The sequence below is a fragment of the Ictidomys tridecemlineatus genome, chromosome 6 (genome assembly GCF_052094955.1).
Source record: "Ictidomys tridecemlineatus isolate mIctTri1 chromosome 6, mIctTri1.hap1, whole genome shotgun sequence".
In the NCBI taxonomy this organism is placed as follows: Eukaryota; Metazoa; Chordata; class Mammalia; order Rodentia; family Sciuridae; genus Ictidomys; species Ictidomys tridecemlineatus.
This window is the reverse complement of record NC_135482.1, coordinates 81401843-81415057: the sequence shown is the minus strand read 5'-3', so window position 1 is coordinate 81415057 and position 13215 is coordinate 81401843. Positions and strand designations below refer to the sequence as shown.

Genomic DNA, 13215 nt, shown 5'->3' with positions numbered 1-13215 from the left:
TTTTGCCCAAGATTCGGAATGTAAGTACTTCGCAAGGAGTAGTTATATTGGAGGATAAGAAATTTTTTGTTGTTTTTATTTTTTATTATTTTTTTAAATCATGAAGTATCTATATAGCTACGTTTGCACAAGAGCTTCGGTAAGTCCAGAGTACTGAATGGTTAAGCAATGAAAACTGCATGTTGGTCAGAAAAATTGTGAGTAGAGGACTTATTTATCATCTGCCTCTCTCATAAATTACCCTAAAATGGCTCATGTAGAAATTTTGCATCTCAGTGGATCTGCCAAGATGATTTAGAGGCAAAGTGTACCCTTAAATAAGTTAATCTGCAAGAGTAATTTTAGCAGTATTTATGTTAGAGCTGAGACATGTCTGGCAACAGTGATGTTTTGGGGTACACAGGATATAAAACTATTCTTTTGTTGCAAACTAGATCCTGAAACAAACTTAAAATTCTCTCTTTTCTCCTCCATAGATTTAACATTTGATGCACAAAAGATATGTGGTAGAAAAAACAAGTAGCAAAAAAGAGTGAAAAATTAAATATAAGTGTTTTGCCTTTTCTAATTTCTGATTCTACAGTAGTACCCTTAACAATTTTTTTGGTGTATTCTTCTGGAAATTTTCTGTACATATAAAAGTATGTACACATACCCTTTTCACTTATAATATAGATATATAAATATGGGTTTTAATAAACCCATCACAAGTTGAATATATTATGAGTAAAAAAATGTGTTTACGTTGTAGAATTTTGTCTGTTTCTGTTGTTGATGCACGGCTAACTGGGACATGTGGCTCATTGCTGCTGCCAGTGAGAGAGTATCATACTGATATCAATAGTCTAGGAAAAGATCAAAATTCAAAATTTAAAGAATAGTGTCAGTTGGACACAATGCACATACCTGAAAACCCAGTTCCTAGGGATGCTGAAGCAGGAGAATTTCAAATCTGAGGCCAGCCTTGGCCACTTTGCGAGACCCTGTCTTAAAATAAAATAAAATAATATAAAAAGTGGTAGAGGGCCCCTGGGTTCAAGCCTCAGCACTGTTCTCTCTCTCTCTCTCTCTCTCTCTCTCTCTCTCTCTCTCTCTCTCTCTCTCACACACACACACACACACACACACACACACACAGTTCAGCTTCTACTGAATGTACTTTGCTTTTGCATCAATTTGAGAAACTGTTAAGTCAAGGACTTTCTGCAATGTGCATATATTTATTAATACATTGGAACTAAACTATATATATATATTGTTCTATAACATGCTATATTCAGTTACTGTATGACTTGGACATATTTGCATAGTTCTATATGTAGATTTACTTAAAAATTTAAGGGAAATAAATTGTTTTATTATATGGACACAGTATACTACATTTAACCAGTTTATTGCTGATGAGATTTATGTTGTTTTAAATTTTTGTTATTACAAATTTTCTATGAACATCCTTGCACATGTATTTTTAAGCCTTTGGGTGCTGATTGCCTTAGTATAAATTTCTAGAAGTAGAATTGCCAAGCCTTAGCATATGCATATAAAATTTTGATTTATTTGGCCCAAGTATGCCCTTGAAGTGTTGTGCCAGTGGTATTCTACTGGTATTCTGTGAGAATGTCAGTTTCTTCACACTGTTGCCAACACTGGGTTTCATCAAATGTTTAATCTTTGCCAATCTGTTGAATGAAAGTATTTCATTAATTTGATTTGTATCCTGTAATTATGCTTATTTTGGGGGCATTTGTATGTAGTTACTGGTTTTCTTTATGAAATTATTTTTTAAACTGGCATATAATAATTGTATACATTCAATTTGATATGAGTATATAATGGGTAGGGATCAAATCAGGATCATTGGCATTTCAATGCTTTACATTGATCATTTCTTTTTGTTGGGTGTTTGTTGAGCCTTTTATGTCTTCTCCCGTGAACTGTTTGGTCATTTCTTTTCTTTTAGGTTATTTTCCTTTTTTTTTTTTTTGATAAAGAGTCTTTTTGTAGGAAGGAATTTAGGGATTGGGGATGTGTTTATTGGCAGAGTGTTTGTTTAGCCCTGGGTTCCAACCTCGCACACCCCACTACAACCAAAAACATAAAGGAAATTAATTATTTGTTGTTAATGTTACAAATATTTCCCTAAGTTGCGTATTTGCATTTTGGTTATATTTATAGCATTTTCATATAGAAAATTTTAGTGTTTCAGTAGCAAAACATCACCCTATTTCCTTATAGCTTCTAAAATTTGTTTATATGTTTTCATTTTAGGTAAGAGTTAAAAGCAGATTCATTCATGTTTTTATCTAGTACTTTCATAGTTTTATTATTTATACTTAAATCCTTAGCTATAAAGTAGAGAATATAATTGATTCTAGGTTATAAGATTATGGGAAGGATTGGAAGAATAGGAAGAAAAACATTACTTTTTATCTTGTACATCTCATTTGATTTAATACTTCTTAAGGTTAATACATTAATTGCAGCTGTAAAATAAGTAACTGTGATATAGGCATTTATTAATAAAATTATAGATTACTGTATATTAATTTTGCAATCTGATACTTTACTAAATTCTCATGGTTTTAAATGGTTTTTGGGTTCCTCTTGTTTTTTTTTTTCTAAATTTAGAGTCATATCATCTATAAATAATGACAATGTATCACTTCTTCTTTAATGCATTGGTTGATACTTGGTAAACAATGCTAAATAATAATGTTGATAATGGGTATTTTTGTCTTGTTTTGCTTGACGCTAAAAGCTTATTAAGCATGATTCTGGCTCTTGGTTTGAAGTATACAAACATATTTAAAGAATTTTATTGTAGTATTTCAAAAAGTTAATACATGCTTATGGTTCAAAATTCAGACAAACAAACAGGTAAATAGAGAAAAGTAACGCAGTACACCTCTTTTTCTTGTCTGCCCACATCTTTTTTTGGAACAGCCATTGTTACAGAAGACTCCTTTCATATTGTCCCAGAGACATACCATACATTTGCATATGTATGTGTGTATGTCAGTAGTGAAGAATTTTTATTCAAGTAGGTCTAGTTTTTCTTTGTATTCCACTCTGTGGAATCATAAGGCATTTACAAAGATGTCAGTTATAAGAGAGATAGAGATGAGGTCTCTGGGAAACATTTTAAGAATTCACCTCTTTTACAAAGATAAATTTTACTGTGTATATTTAAGGTATACACATGATGTTATGGGATACACATAGATACTAAAAATGTTACTATACTGAAGCAAATTAACATTCATATAGTGCTCATTTTTAAAAGAATTTCTTTGACATTTTTTCCATATTTTGATTGGTACATTATAATTGTCTATACAAAATTGGTGGTATTTGTTGTTATAAATTTGTACATGCACACTATATAACAATATAATTTGGCCAATATTATTCCTCACTATTTCCCTTTTCTCTCCCCACTTTCTCCTCCAGGTCCTTTTCCTCTCTCTACTGATCTTCCTGACACCCATTTTTGTGTATCTCAAGAACAGTTATAATATTTTCATTTAGCATGAATCCAAATGCAGTGCAATTTTATTAGCTGTAGTTTTCTTGTTGAACATTAGATTTCTAACTTGCTCATCTTGCACATCTGTTACACTGTATCTTCTTACCTACATCTCCTCATTTCTTCTTCCTTCTCTGTAACCATTGTTTTGTTCCCTATTTTTTTGTGTATTTGACATATTTTTTAAAAATAGTCACCTCTAAGTGAGATCATGTAATATTTTTCTTTCTGCGTATGGCCTATTTCAATTAGCATAGTATCCTTTAGACTCATCCATATTGTGGAAAATGGCACAATTTTGTTCTTTTTTTAGGGCTGAGTAATATTTGATCATGTATATATGTATATTTGATCATGTGTATATATATATATTATACATGATCATATATATATGTATAATATATATATACACATACACACATACATAGGACAGTTTCTTTATCCATTTGTTGATAGATAGTTGGTTAAATTGTTTCCATTATCTTTTTCTTTCTTTGTTTTCATACTGGGGATTGAACCCAGGACCTTGAGATTTCCACATCTTTTTTTATTGTGAATATTATTGCAATGAACATGAGAATACAAATAACTTTTTAAAGGAGTAATTTCATTTCTTTTTGGTATATGCCCATAGTAAGAACTTCTGGGTTGTGTATTAGTTCTATTTTTAATTTCTTTAGAAACCTCCATACTGTTTTCCATAATGGCTGTACTTTTACATTCACACTAACAGTGTGCAAGGGTTCACTTTTCTCTACATCCTCACCACATTTGTTACCTTTAGTCTTTTTTAAAAAAAATTCATTCTTTATTCTAATTTGTTATATATGATAGCAGAATGCATTATAATTCATATTGTACATATAGAGCACATTTTTTCATATGTCTGGTTGTATACAAAGTATATTCACATCATTCATGTTTTCATATGTGTATTTAGGGTAATGGTGTCCATCTTATTCCACCATCTTTTTTACCCCTGTGCCCCTCCCTTCCCCTCCCACCCCTTTGCCCTATCTAGAGTTCATCTAATCCTCCCATGCTCCCCCTCCCAACCCTACTATAAATCAGCCTCCTTATATATCAGAGAAAACATTCAGCATTTGTTTTTTTGGGATTGGCTAACTTCACTTAGCATTATCTTCTCTAACTCCATCCATTATCTGTAAATGCCATGATTTTATTCTCTTTTATTGCTGAGTAATATTCCATTCTGTATATATACCATTCATCTACTGAAGGACATCTAAGTTGGTTCCACAGTTTAGCTATTGTGAATTGTGCTGCTATAGACATTGATGTGGCTGTGTCCCTGTATTATGCTATTTTTAAGTCCTTTGGGTATAGACCAAGAAGTGGGATAGCTGGGTCAAATGGTGGTTTCATTCCCAGGAATCTCCATACTGCTTTCCATACTGGCAGCCATTCTTACTGGGATGAGGTGATAGCTTGTTGTAGTTTTGATTTGCATTTCCCTGATGATTAGTGATATTGAATATCTTTTCCATGTATGTGTTGGCCATTTGTGTTTTCTTGTGAGAAATGTCTGTTTTAGATCTATTGCCCATTTTTAATCAGGTTATTTATTTTTCTGACATTTAGTTTTTGAGTTCCTTATACATTCTGGTATCAATGCCTTGTCAGATATACATATTGCAGATATTTCCTCCCATTCTTTAAGTTGTCTTGACACTGTTCTAAGTGCTTCCTTTGCTGTACAGTTTGATGTCATTCCACTTGGACATTTTTGCTTTTGTTTCCTGTGCTTTTAGGGTCTTATATAAAATTTATTTGTCCATTCCAATGTCTGAAAGCAATTCTTATAGTAGTTTTATAGGTTCAGGTCTTAAATTTAATTCTTAAATCCATTTTGAGTTGATCTTTCTAAGTGGTGAGGGATAGGAGTCCAGCTTTATTCTTACGCATTTGGATATACAGTTTTATCAACACCATTTGTTGAAAGGACTGTCCTTTTCCCGATGTTTTTGTTCTTAGCATTTTGGTCAAAAATGGCTTTAGATGCATGGGTTCACTTCTAGGTTCTCTCTTCTATTTCTTTGTTCGGAGTGCCTGTTTTTACTCCAATGCCATGCTGTTTGATTAATACTGCTTTGTGGTGTTTTTGAAGTCAGGTAATGTAATGCATACTGCTTTGTTCTTTTTGTTCAAAAGAGCTCTGGCTACTCAGGGTTTTGTGTGGTTCCATATCAATTTTAGAATTGTTTCTGCTGGTTCTGTGAAGAAAGTCATTGGTATTTTGATAGGGATGGCACTGAATCGGTCATTGTTTTGGGTAGTATGGACGTTGTGTGTCTATGGGAAGACTCACCTCCGAAACCCTAATTCCCAAATAAACTTTTCCTCTGCTAAGTTGTTCTTGTCAGGTATACTTTTTAAAAATATATATTTTTAGTTATAGATGGACACAATACCTTTATTTTATTTATTTTTATGTGGTGTTGAGGATCCAACCCACATGCTAGGCAAGTGCTCTACCACTGAGCCACAGCCCCAACACTTTGACAGGTATTTTTGTCACAGTGACAAAAAGCTGAATAACACAATCCCACAGGTGATCTTCACTCTCTTCATTCTTTATTATTCTTTTTTTCTCCCTGTCACTTATGGATTCATTAATGACCAAGCTTCAGATTCATAGACTTTTTCTTTGGGTTGTTATAGTCTTCTATTGTGTTTTTAATTTTACGGATTAAACTTTTCAGTTACAAACTATTTAGTTCTTTTTAAACATCTGTCTCATTGTTGAACTTCTCATTGAGACTGCAAATTGTTTTCCTGATTTCCGTGGGTCGTCTATTGATATTCTCTTCTATATTGCTGAATTTCCTTTTGATCATTATCTTGAATTCTTTTTCAGAAAATTTACACATTTCCATTTCTTTGGGGCCAGTTATTAAAGAATTATTGTGTTCCCTTGGTGATGTCATCTTTCTTATTTTTTTCATGTTTCTTGTGTCCCTGTGTCTGTACTACTGGTTGTGCAGTCATGTCTTTATAACCTAACAGAGTGGTTTTTGTAGGGGAAAACTTTAACCCGAAGATGGGCCTAAGGGGCCTGGTTGGTCAGGTGCCTTGGCTCTTGTTCCATGTGATACAGAGGTATAACCTCCATACAACCTCTTCAGTTGTCACCAGTGTCAGAGGTGACTGAGTGCCTCAGTGGTCTAAACTAGAGAAGTTTGCAGCAGTAATGGTGGCTATCTAGGCTATTAGGACGAGGACTTTAGGGATCCTCCTGTGCTTTTCTTCCCGTCAGTGGGAAGAGTTTTATCTGAACAGATCCCTCTTGGTGTCAGGTCTGACATAGCCCACAGGTAGCTTCAGGGGCACTGGAATCTCAGGCACAAATATTCCGATTGGCTCTGTACTCAGAACCTTGTGAAACTGCTGTAGCAAATGGAGGTTCAGGTTTACTCTTGTGTGTATGTGTGTGGGGGGGTGCTGGGGACTGAACCCAGGGCCTTAACCCAGGGCCTTGTGCATGTGAGGCAAGCACTCTACCAGCTAAAGTATATCCCCAGCCCCAGGTTTACTCTTGAAGATATAAGTGGATGTTCCTTTGCTGTGCCAGTGGCCTGTGGTTCCCAGGGGTTGGGGGTGGCATCAAGACCCTGGGTTTTCCAAGAGTTCCCATCTCTACATCCTTGGAAGAGTGAGGCATCATGTCAGTCCAACTCTAAGTTGCACCAGCAACTGGGATTGGGGGATGGCGTTGTCACAGTGGCTTGGCTCCATGGGGCAAGTGTAGAAGCATCTTGTTTCTGGGATGGTGCATCAGGAGGTGGCTGTGTGCTGTGGAAGCTAAGCCTAAGTGATGGAAGGATGCGGTGATTCTATTTCCAAGGTGGCACAAAGTCGTAGAAGCATAAACCACAAGGAGTGGGGGGCAATGCACAGTGCTAGATATTTCTCTGGGGCTAGCTTAGTGGGTAGACTCTTGGGAGATCCTTCCGTTGGGTTGAGAGCCTGTGCAAGAGTCTCCAGTAGTGAAGACTGCAGGTGTCCATGGTGGGGACATTAGCTACTGGAGTCTCTCACAGTTCAGGACTGATCCTGACTGGGAGCACTGGGTCGCAGGGGCAAGGTGTCATCTTCCTTCCCAACGTGGTCATCCTCAGGTTCTGTGCTCTACAAGGCTTCGGTTGCCTCTTTGTTGTTCTCTGGTGCTTTCCATTAATTATTTTGGTCAAAATGTAGGGGCTTTTGTGGGGCAGAGACTAGGGTTTCTGGTGGGCCATCTTGCTGATGTCTCCAACTAGCTGCTTGTTTGTTATTGATCAATTTCAACATGTAGTTATGATCCATCCACATTTGTGAGACTTTTTCTCTTTCTAAAGTCTGTCAAGCATGGTAGCTCTACAGGTCTGTCCTGTCCTTGGCCACAGATTTTTCAGATGGCTCCAATATGTCCTTGTACACAGCACTCATTTGTCACCTCCACCATTTTTTCTGGGGCCTTCCCTATCTTTCCTTTGTTTTCTATGTATTTCTCTCTGTTTTTTTTTTGTTGTTTCTAATTTTGGCAAACATAATTGTAAGTCTTTCCTGAGAAAATTAATGGGAAAGAAATTTTTGAGTTCTTAAATCTGAAAATATTTGTTATTCCATGTTTCTATGTGGTTAATAATTTGACTGCACATAAAATTATGAGCTGAAATTATTTCCCTTCAGAATTTTGGAAGTGTTTGTTATTTCAGTGTGAAATCAGTATTGCTGTTATGAATTCAAAGCCATTTCTGATCCTTTGTACATAGTTCTTTTTTTTTTTTGTAAATAAGTCTCTGGAGTCTTTTAGAAAATTCTCGTTGTCTTCTATGTTATGAAATTTTATCATGATGTACAGTGTTGTGGTTCTATTTCACCTACTGTGTTGATGCATTTGATGTACCTGTTTAATTTCCATCCTCCTCTCTTGGGAGATTTTAAAAAATTATTTTATTGCTATTTTCCTTTCCTTTGATTTCTCCATTTGCTTTCTGAATACTCTATTTTAAAAGATTGTCCTGTTCTTTCATCATGGATGCAAAATCTTTTATCTCCCTGAATATAATAATGATTATTTTCGAAGGCTTGAAAGTTTTACTCTTTTTTTCAAGTTGCTGTTTTTGTCTTTTAATTTTTAATGTCAGAAATTTAATCTTTATCATTAGAATTAGTTATATCATAATTGTTGAGTGTCTATTATTAAAAGTAAGAAATTAAAAGCTCTTTAGGATCTTTGAGCATATAGGTGAGGCCGACTGACTCTGAGCTTCTGTGTAGGATGATGTGGCTATTGTTGAGGAGCCTGGGCTGTTGGTGTCTCACACTGAGGTTTGTCAGGGAAGAATCTTTGAATCTCTTTCCTGGAAAATAGAGGACAGACTGCGAGCCTTCTGGAAGGCATGTTGGAAATGGAGTAGGGCCAGCAGTCTCAGCATGTCCCTCAGTATGCTTATGTTAAATCAGGCCTGATTTTTCAGTATGGCAGCTCACTATTTGACTCTAGTCCCTAGTGGAGAAACCCTTAATTTATCCTTTTCATAGACAAAGCCTTAACTTCTGAGATGGGAATGTGACAGTCACCCAACAGTTTGGAAAAGAAAAAGAAGTTTAATAATCTAATAACTTTTCAAAGTATTTCCCTCAGTACTCTTTGATGATCTCCCTTTCCATCCTTTATCTTCATCCCAATTCTAGGAAAAATGCACTGATATTAGTTCCTGAGCTTTTTGAGAATTCTGTGGTGTAAGCAAAGTTGTTCTAGCTGTTGCCCTAGATGATGGCAGGGAATGTGATAGGTGGCCAGGAAAATCACTCTTGAAGGGAGGTGGGTACCATTTACAGTCTTTGTAGGTATCCCAGGTACCAGTTTGCCTAAGTCCCCCTCTCCCACCCACCCCTTTTTACACTGCTCAGATAGGATTTGACTGTCTTGGCTAAGTTAGATACCATTCATCTATTTGGCTTCCAGATTCAAACTTAATTTTAGTTTTCTAATTTCCCTAATTATGTTGCTCCACAGGTCTGTTCATCTCTACCTGAACTCTTAGGCTTTATCTCCTTGCTCAATGGCGGCCACTGTCACTTCGGTCTCCCAAAGCTGCTGACTATCTCAGGCTGTTCCAAATGAAGATCAGGCTTTGGCACAGTCTCCGTTGTCCTGCTGTCATTGAGCCACAGATGCTTCAGTTCCTCCTGATTCACAGAAACAATGCTGCAGGATGTAGGGTCTCTCTCCCTCAGCTACTATCTCAATAGGGCTGGGCAGTATCACATACAAGTATAGGTGGGTGAGGGAGGGAATGTTAATGCTCTGCGTGGCTGGTGTAGGTCAGTGGTGGACACAAGATGAGGAGAAAGAACTGCTCCTAAGAACAGGGTTCCATCACTCCTTTCTGGATATAACCTAGGCCATGGCGCAATCCATGGGGTTTTCTTGTGAAGCTGTCACCAATTTGGCAATGCTTATTCCTCCTTCCCTGTCTCCCTTATCTTTTCCCCTTCACTCTTGATATTTAAGGATTTTACCTCTCAATCATGTGTCAGTAAGTAAACTTTGCCTTTGGCTCTGTTTTCTAAAGAACACTGGCTTGGGTACCAATTTGATGGCTTATAGGAAGGAAAACTGAAGTTAAATATGCTGATTCAATTTTGCTGTCTTAAAATTAAACCTCTGAGACATATCTTACATTTATATATAAAGGAGGATTTAGATAGGCATTTTATAAAACTTTTTAAAATCAGTAATGAAGATTGACAATTAATCAAATTCTTTTGTGGCATATATAGGAGTTATTATTTTTTCTTCACTGAGTTTCATAAATTGACTTCTCAACACTCATTGTTTTTGTTTTGCTGAGATAAAGCTTTCTTGATTATAGCACATTATCCTTCTGAATTCTCCCAGGCTCTTTTAAAAATAGCATTTTACTTAGGATTTGTATTAATATTTGTGTGTAATACTGCCCTAAAGATTTCTTTCTCATGACTATTATCTTGTTAGAAATTAATATCATTTTATGTTGTCTTTGTTTTATTTTTCATTAAAAAATATAATAAAAATCTATGGATACACTATTAACATGAGATAAAGAATCATAAAAAGAATTTACATCTTTCAACAATGTTAGAATTGACCTGTTCCTGTGCCTTACTCGACTTGTGATAACAACTATTGAGTTTTGTTTCTGTCATTCCCTGTGTATCCCTGTGGGGACATACTCACATATGCATATGCATATTTTTTTTCTCATGTATATATTTTTTAGTTTCAGTTGTTTTCAACTCTTTGAAATGGTGATGATTCATTTCCTTCTGGTCCATCTCACAGAATTTTTAAAACTATTCAGAAAGAGGGCTGGGGTTGGGGCTCAGTGGTAAAGCCCTCGCCTAGCACATGTGAGGCCCTGGGTTCAATCCTCAGCACCACATATAAATAAATAAAATAAAGGTATTGTGTCCAACTACAGCTAAAAAATAAATATTAAAAAATAAAATAAAGATATGTGTCCCTGTACAACTAAAGTTTTTAAAAAATTATCCAGAAAGATAATAAAGGTGAAATTATTTTGAAATTGCCAAGTACAATTCAAATGGGAGTTATCAGAAGCTATTGTGTTAACTGTCCTTGAAATATAACTGAAAACTACTTTTGTTGTTGTATATATTCTAGGTCATTTAATATAACTTGAGTGTAGGAGTGAGCAAGAAATGGGCAAGGCAAGCCTTTGGTATTACTTTATCAAAACTTACTACTTCATTCTCTATCCTAGGACAATAATCTAATGCAGCTTATTTATTTTTTTTTTAAACTGATGTGTGGTTATTGGTTGAATTCTCTTCTAATGCTTAGAGTAAATTGGTATAAGTTAAAAAGGCCTTTTTGTTTTGATTTATTTACTTACTTTTATTGTAATTTTAATGCTTATTAATTGTATAATTAATCATTTTCATGGTGATGTTTGCATACATGCATGTATCATCTTTGCTCTTGTCTACTCTCCCTTCTATTCTTTTAACAAGTCCTTTAGGAAAGATGTACCAAAATGCAAAATATGTGTAACATTTTGTTTATAATCCATTTTATAGTTAAATACACACCAAACATTGTCCACATAAAGATGTTAATTTTAAGGAAACCTGTGATCCTAGCAATTTGGAAGACTGAGCTAGAAGGATCATAATTCCAGGCTAACCTGGGTTACTTATGGAGACCCTATCTCAAAAACAAACAAACAAATAGTAAAAAAAAAAGTCTCCAACAAAAATGACTTGGTTAAATAAATTATTTCAAATTACCTTCAACAGAATACTATGAGTTCTTATGTTGTTTAAGATCTCTGTTTACGGGCCGGTGATGTGGCTCAAGCGGTAGCACGCTCGCCTGGCATGCGTGCAGCCCGGGTTTGATCCTCAGCGCCACATACAAACAAAGATGTTGTGTCCACCAAAAACTAAAAATAAATAAATAAATATTTAAAAAAATATCTCTGTTTAGGGCTGGGGTTGTAGCTCAGTGGTAAAGTGCTTGCTTAGCATGAGTGACGCCCTGGATTTGATCCTCAGCACCACATAAAAATAAAAATAAGTAAAGGTATTGTGTCCATCTATAATTAAGAAAAAGACAAAAAAAAAAAAAAAAGAAAGATCTCTGCTTACTCACTTTGAAAAATGTCCTAAATATGGCAATTGGAAATCAGAGTGTTCATAGTGGTATCTTCCTTATATGTATAAAGAAATTCATCTAAAAAGATAAAAGATGGTCACCAAAATGTCTACAATGGTTACACTCCAGGTGGTAACATTGGTCTCTACTTCTTTGTCTTTTTTCTATATGATTTAATTTTTGCTTCTTTTTAAAAATTTGTATTCTATGGATATACATGGCACTAGAATGCATTTTGACATATTATACATACATGGATTATAATTTTCCATTCTTGTGGTTGTACATGATGTGGAGTTACAACCTGTTGTATATTCATATAGGAACATAGGAAAGTTTTGTCCAATTCATTCTGTCTTTCCTACTGTCATCCCTCCTCCCTTCCCTTCATTCCCCTTTTTCTAATCCAATGCACTCCCATCCCTCCCCAGCACCATTGTGTGTTAGCAACTGCACATCAGAGAAAACATCCAGCCTTTGGTTTTTTGGGATTAGCTAATTTCACTTAGCATGATAGTCTCCAGTTCCATCCATTTACCAGCAAATGCCATATTTCATTCTTCTTTATGGCTGATTAATATTCCATCGTGTATATATACCACATTATTTTTATCCATTCATCTGTTGAAGAGCACCTTGGTTGGTTCCATAAAGAATATGTAATGTTTCATGAATTTATGTGTCATCCTTGCTCAGGGGCCATGCTAATCTTCTCGGTATGGTTCCAATTTTAGTGCTGCTGGAGCGAGCATTGCTTCTTCTTTTTTTTAATAATAAAAAATTAAAAGTCTTTTTAATTTCTTGTTTAGTTTCCTTTTCCCTCTTTATCTTCTTTAAAAATGATCAACTTAATTTTTTTATTTTTTTAAAAGTTTATATATGACAGTGGAATGCGTTACAATTCTCATTATACATATAGAGCACAATTTTTCGTATTTCTGGTTGTATACAAAGTATACTCACACCAATTTGTGTCTTCATACATGTACTTTGGATAATAATGTCCATCACATTCCACCAT

At 35.2% G+C, this 13215-nt stretch overlaps 1 long non-coding RNA gene and 1 pseudogene across 1 annotated transcript in view; one reads left to right on the top strand and one right to left on the bottom strand.

The window, feature by feature from the left end:
* Positions 1-13215, top strand: part of LOC144378381 (uncharacterized) — a 181771-nt gene that overhangs the window by 56032 nt on the left and 112524 nt on the right. The gene's annotated exons all lie outside the window — the stretch shown is intronic.
* Positions 12846-12946, bottom strand: LOC120888848 (U6 spliceosomal RNA; annotated as a pseudogene).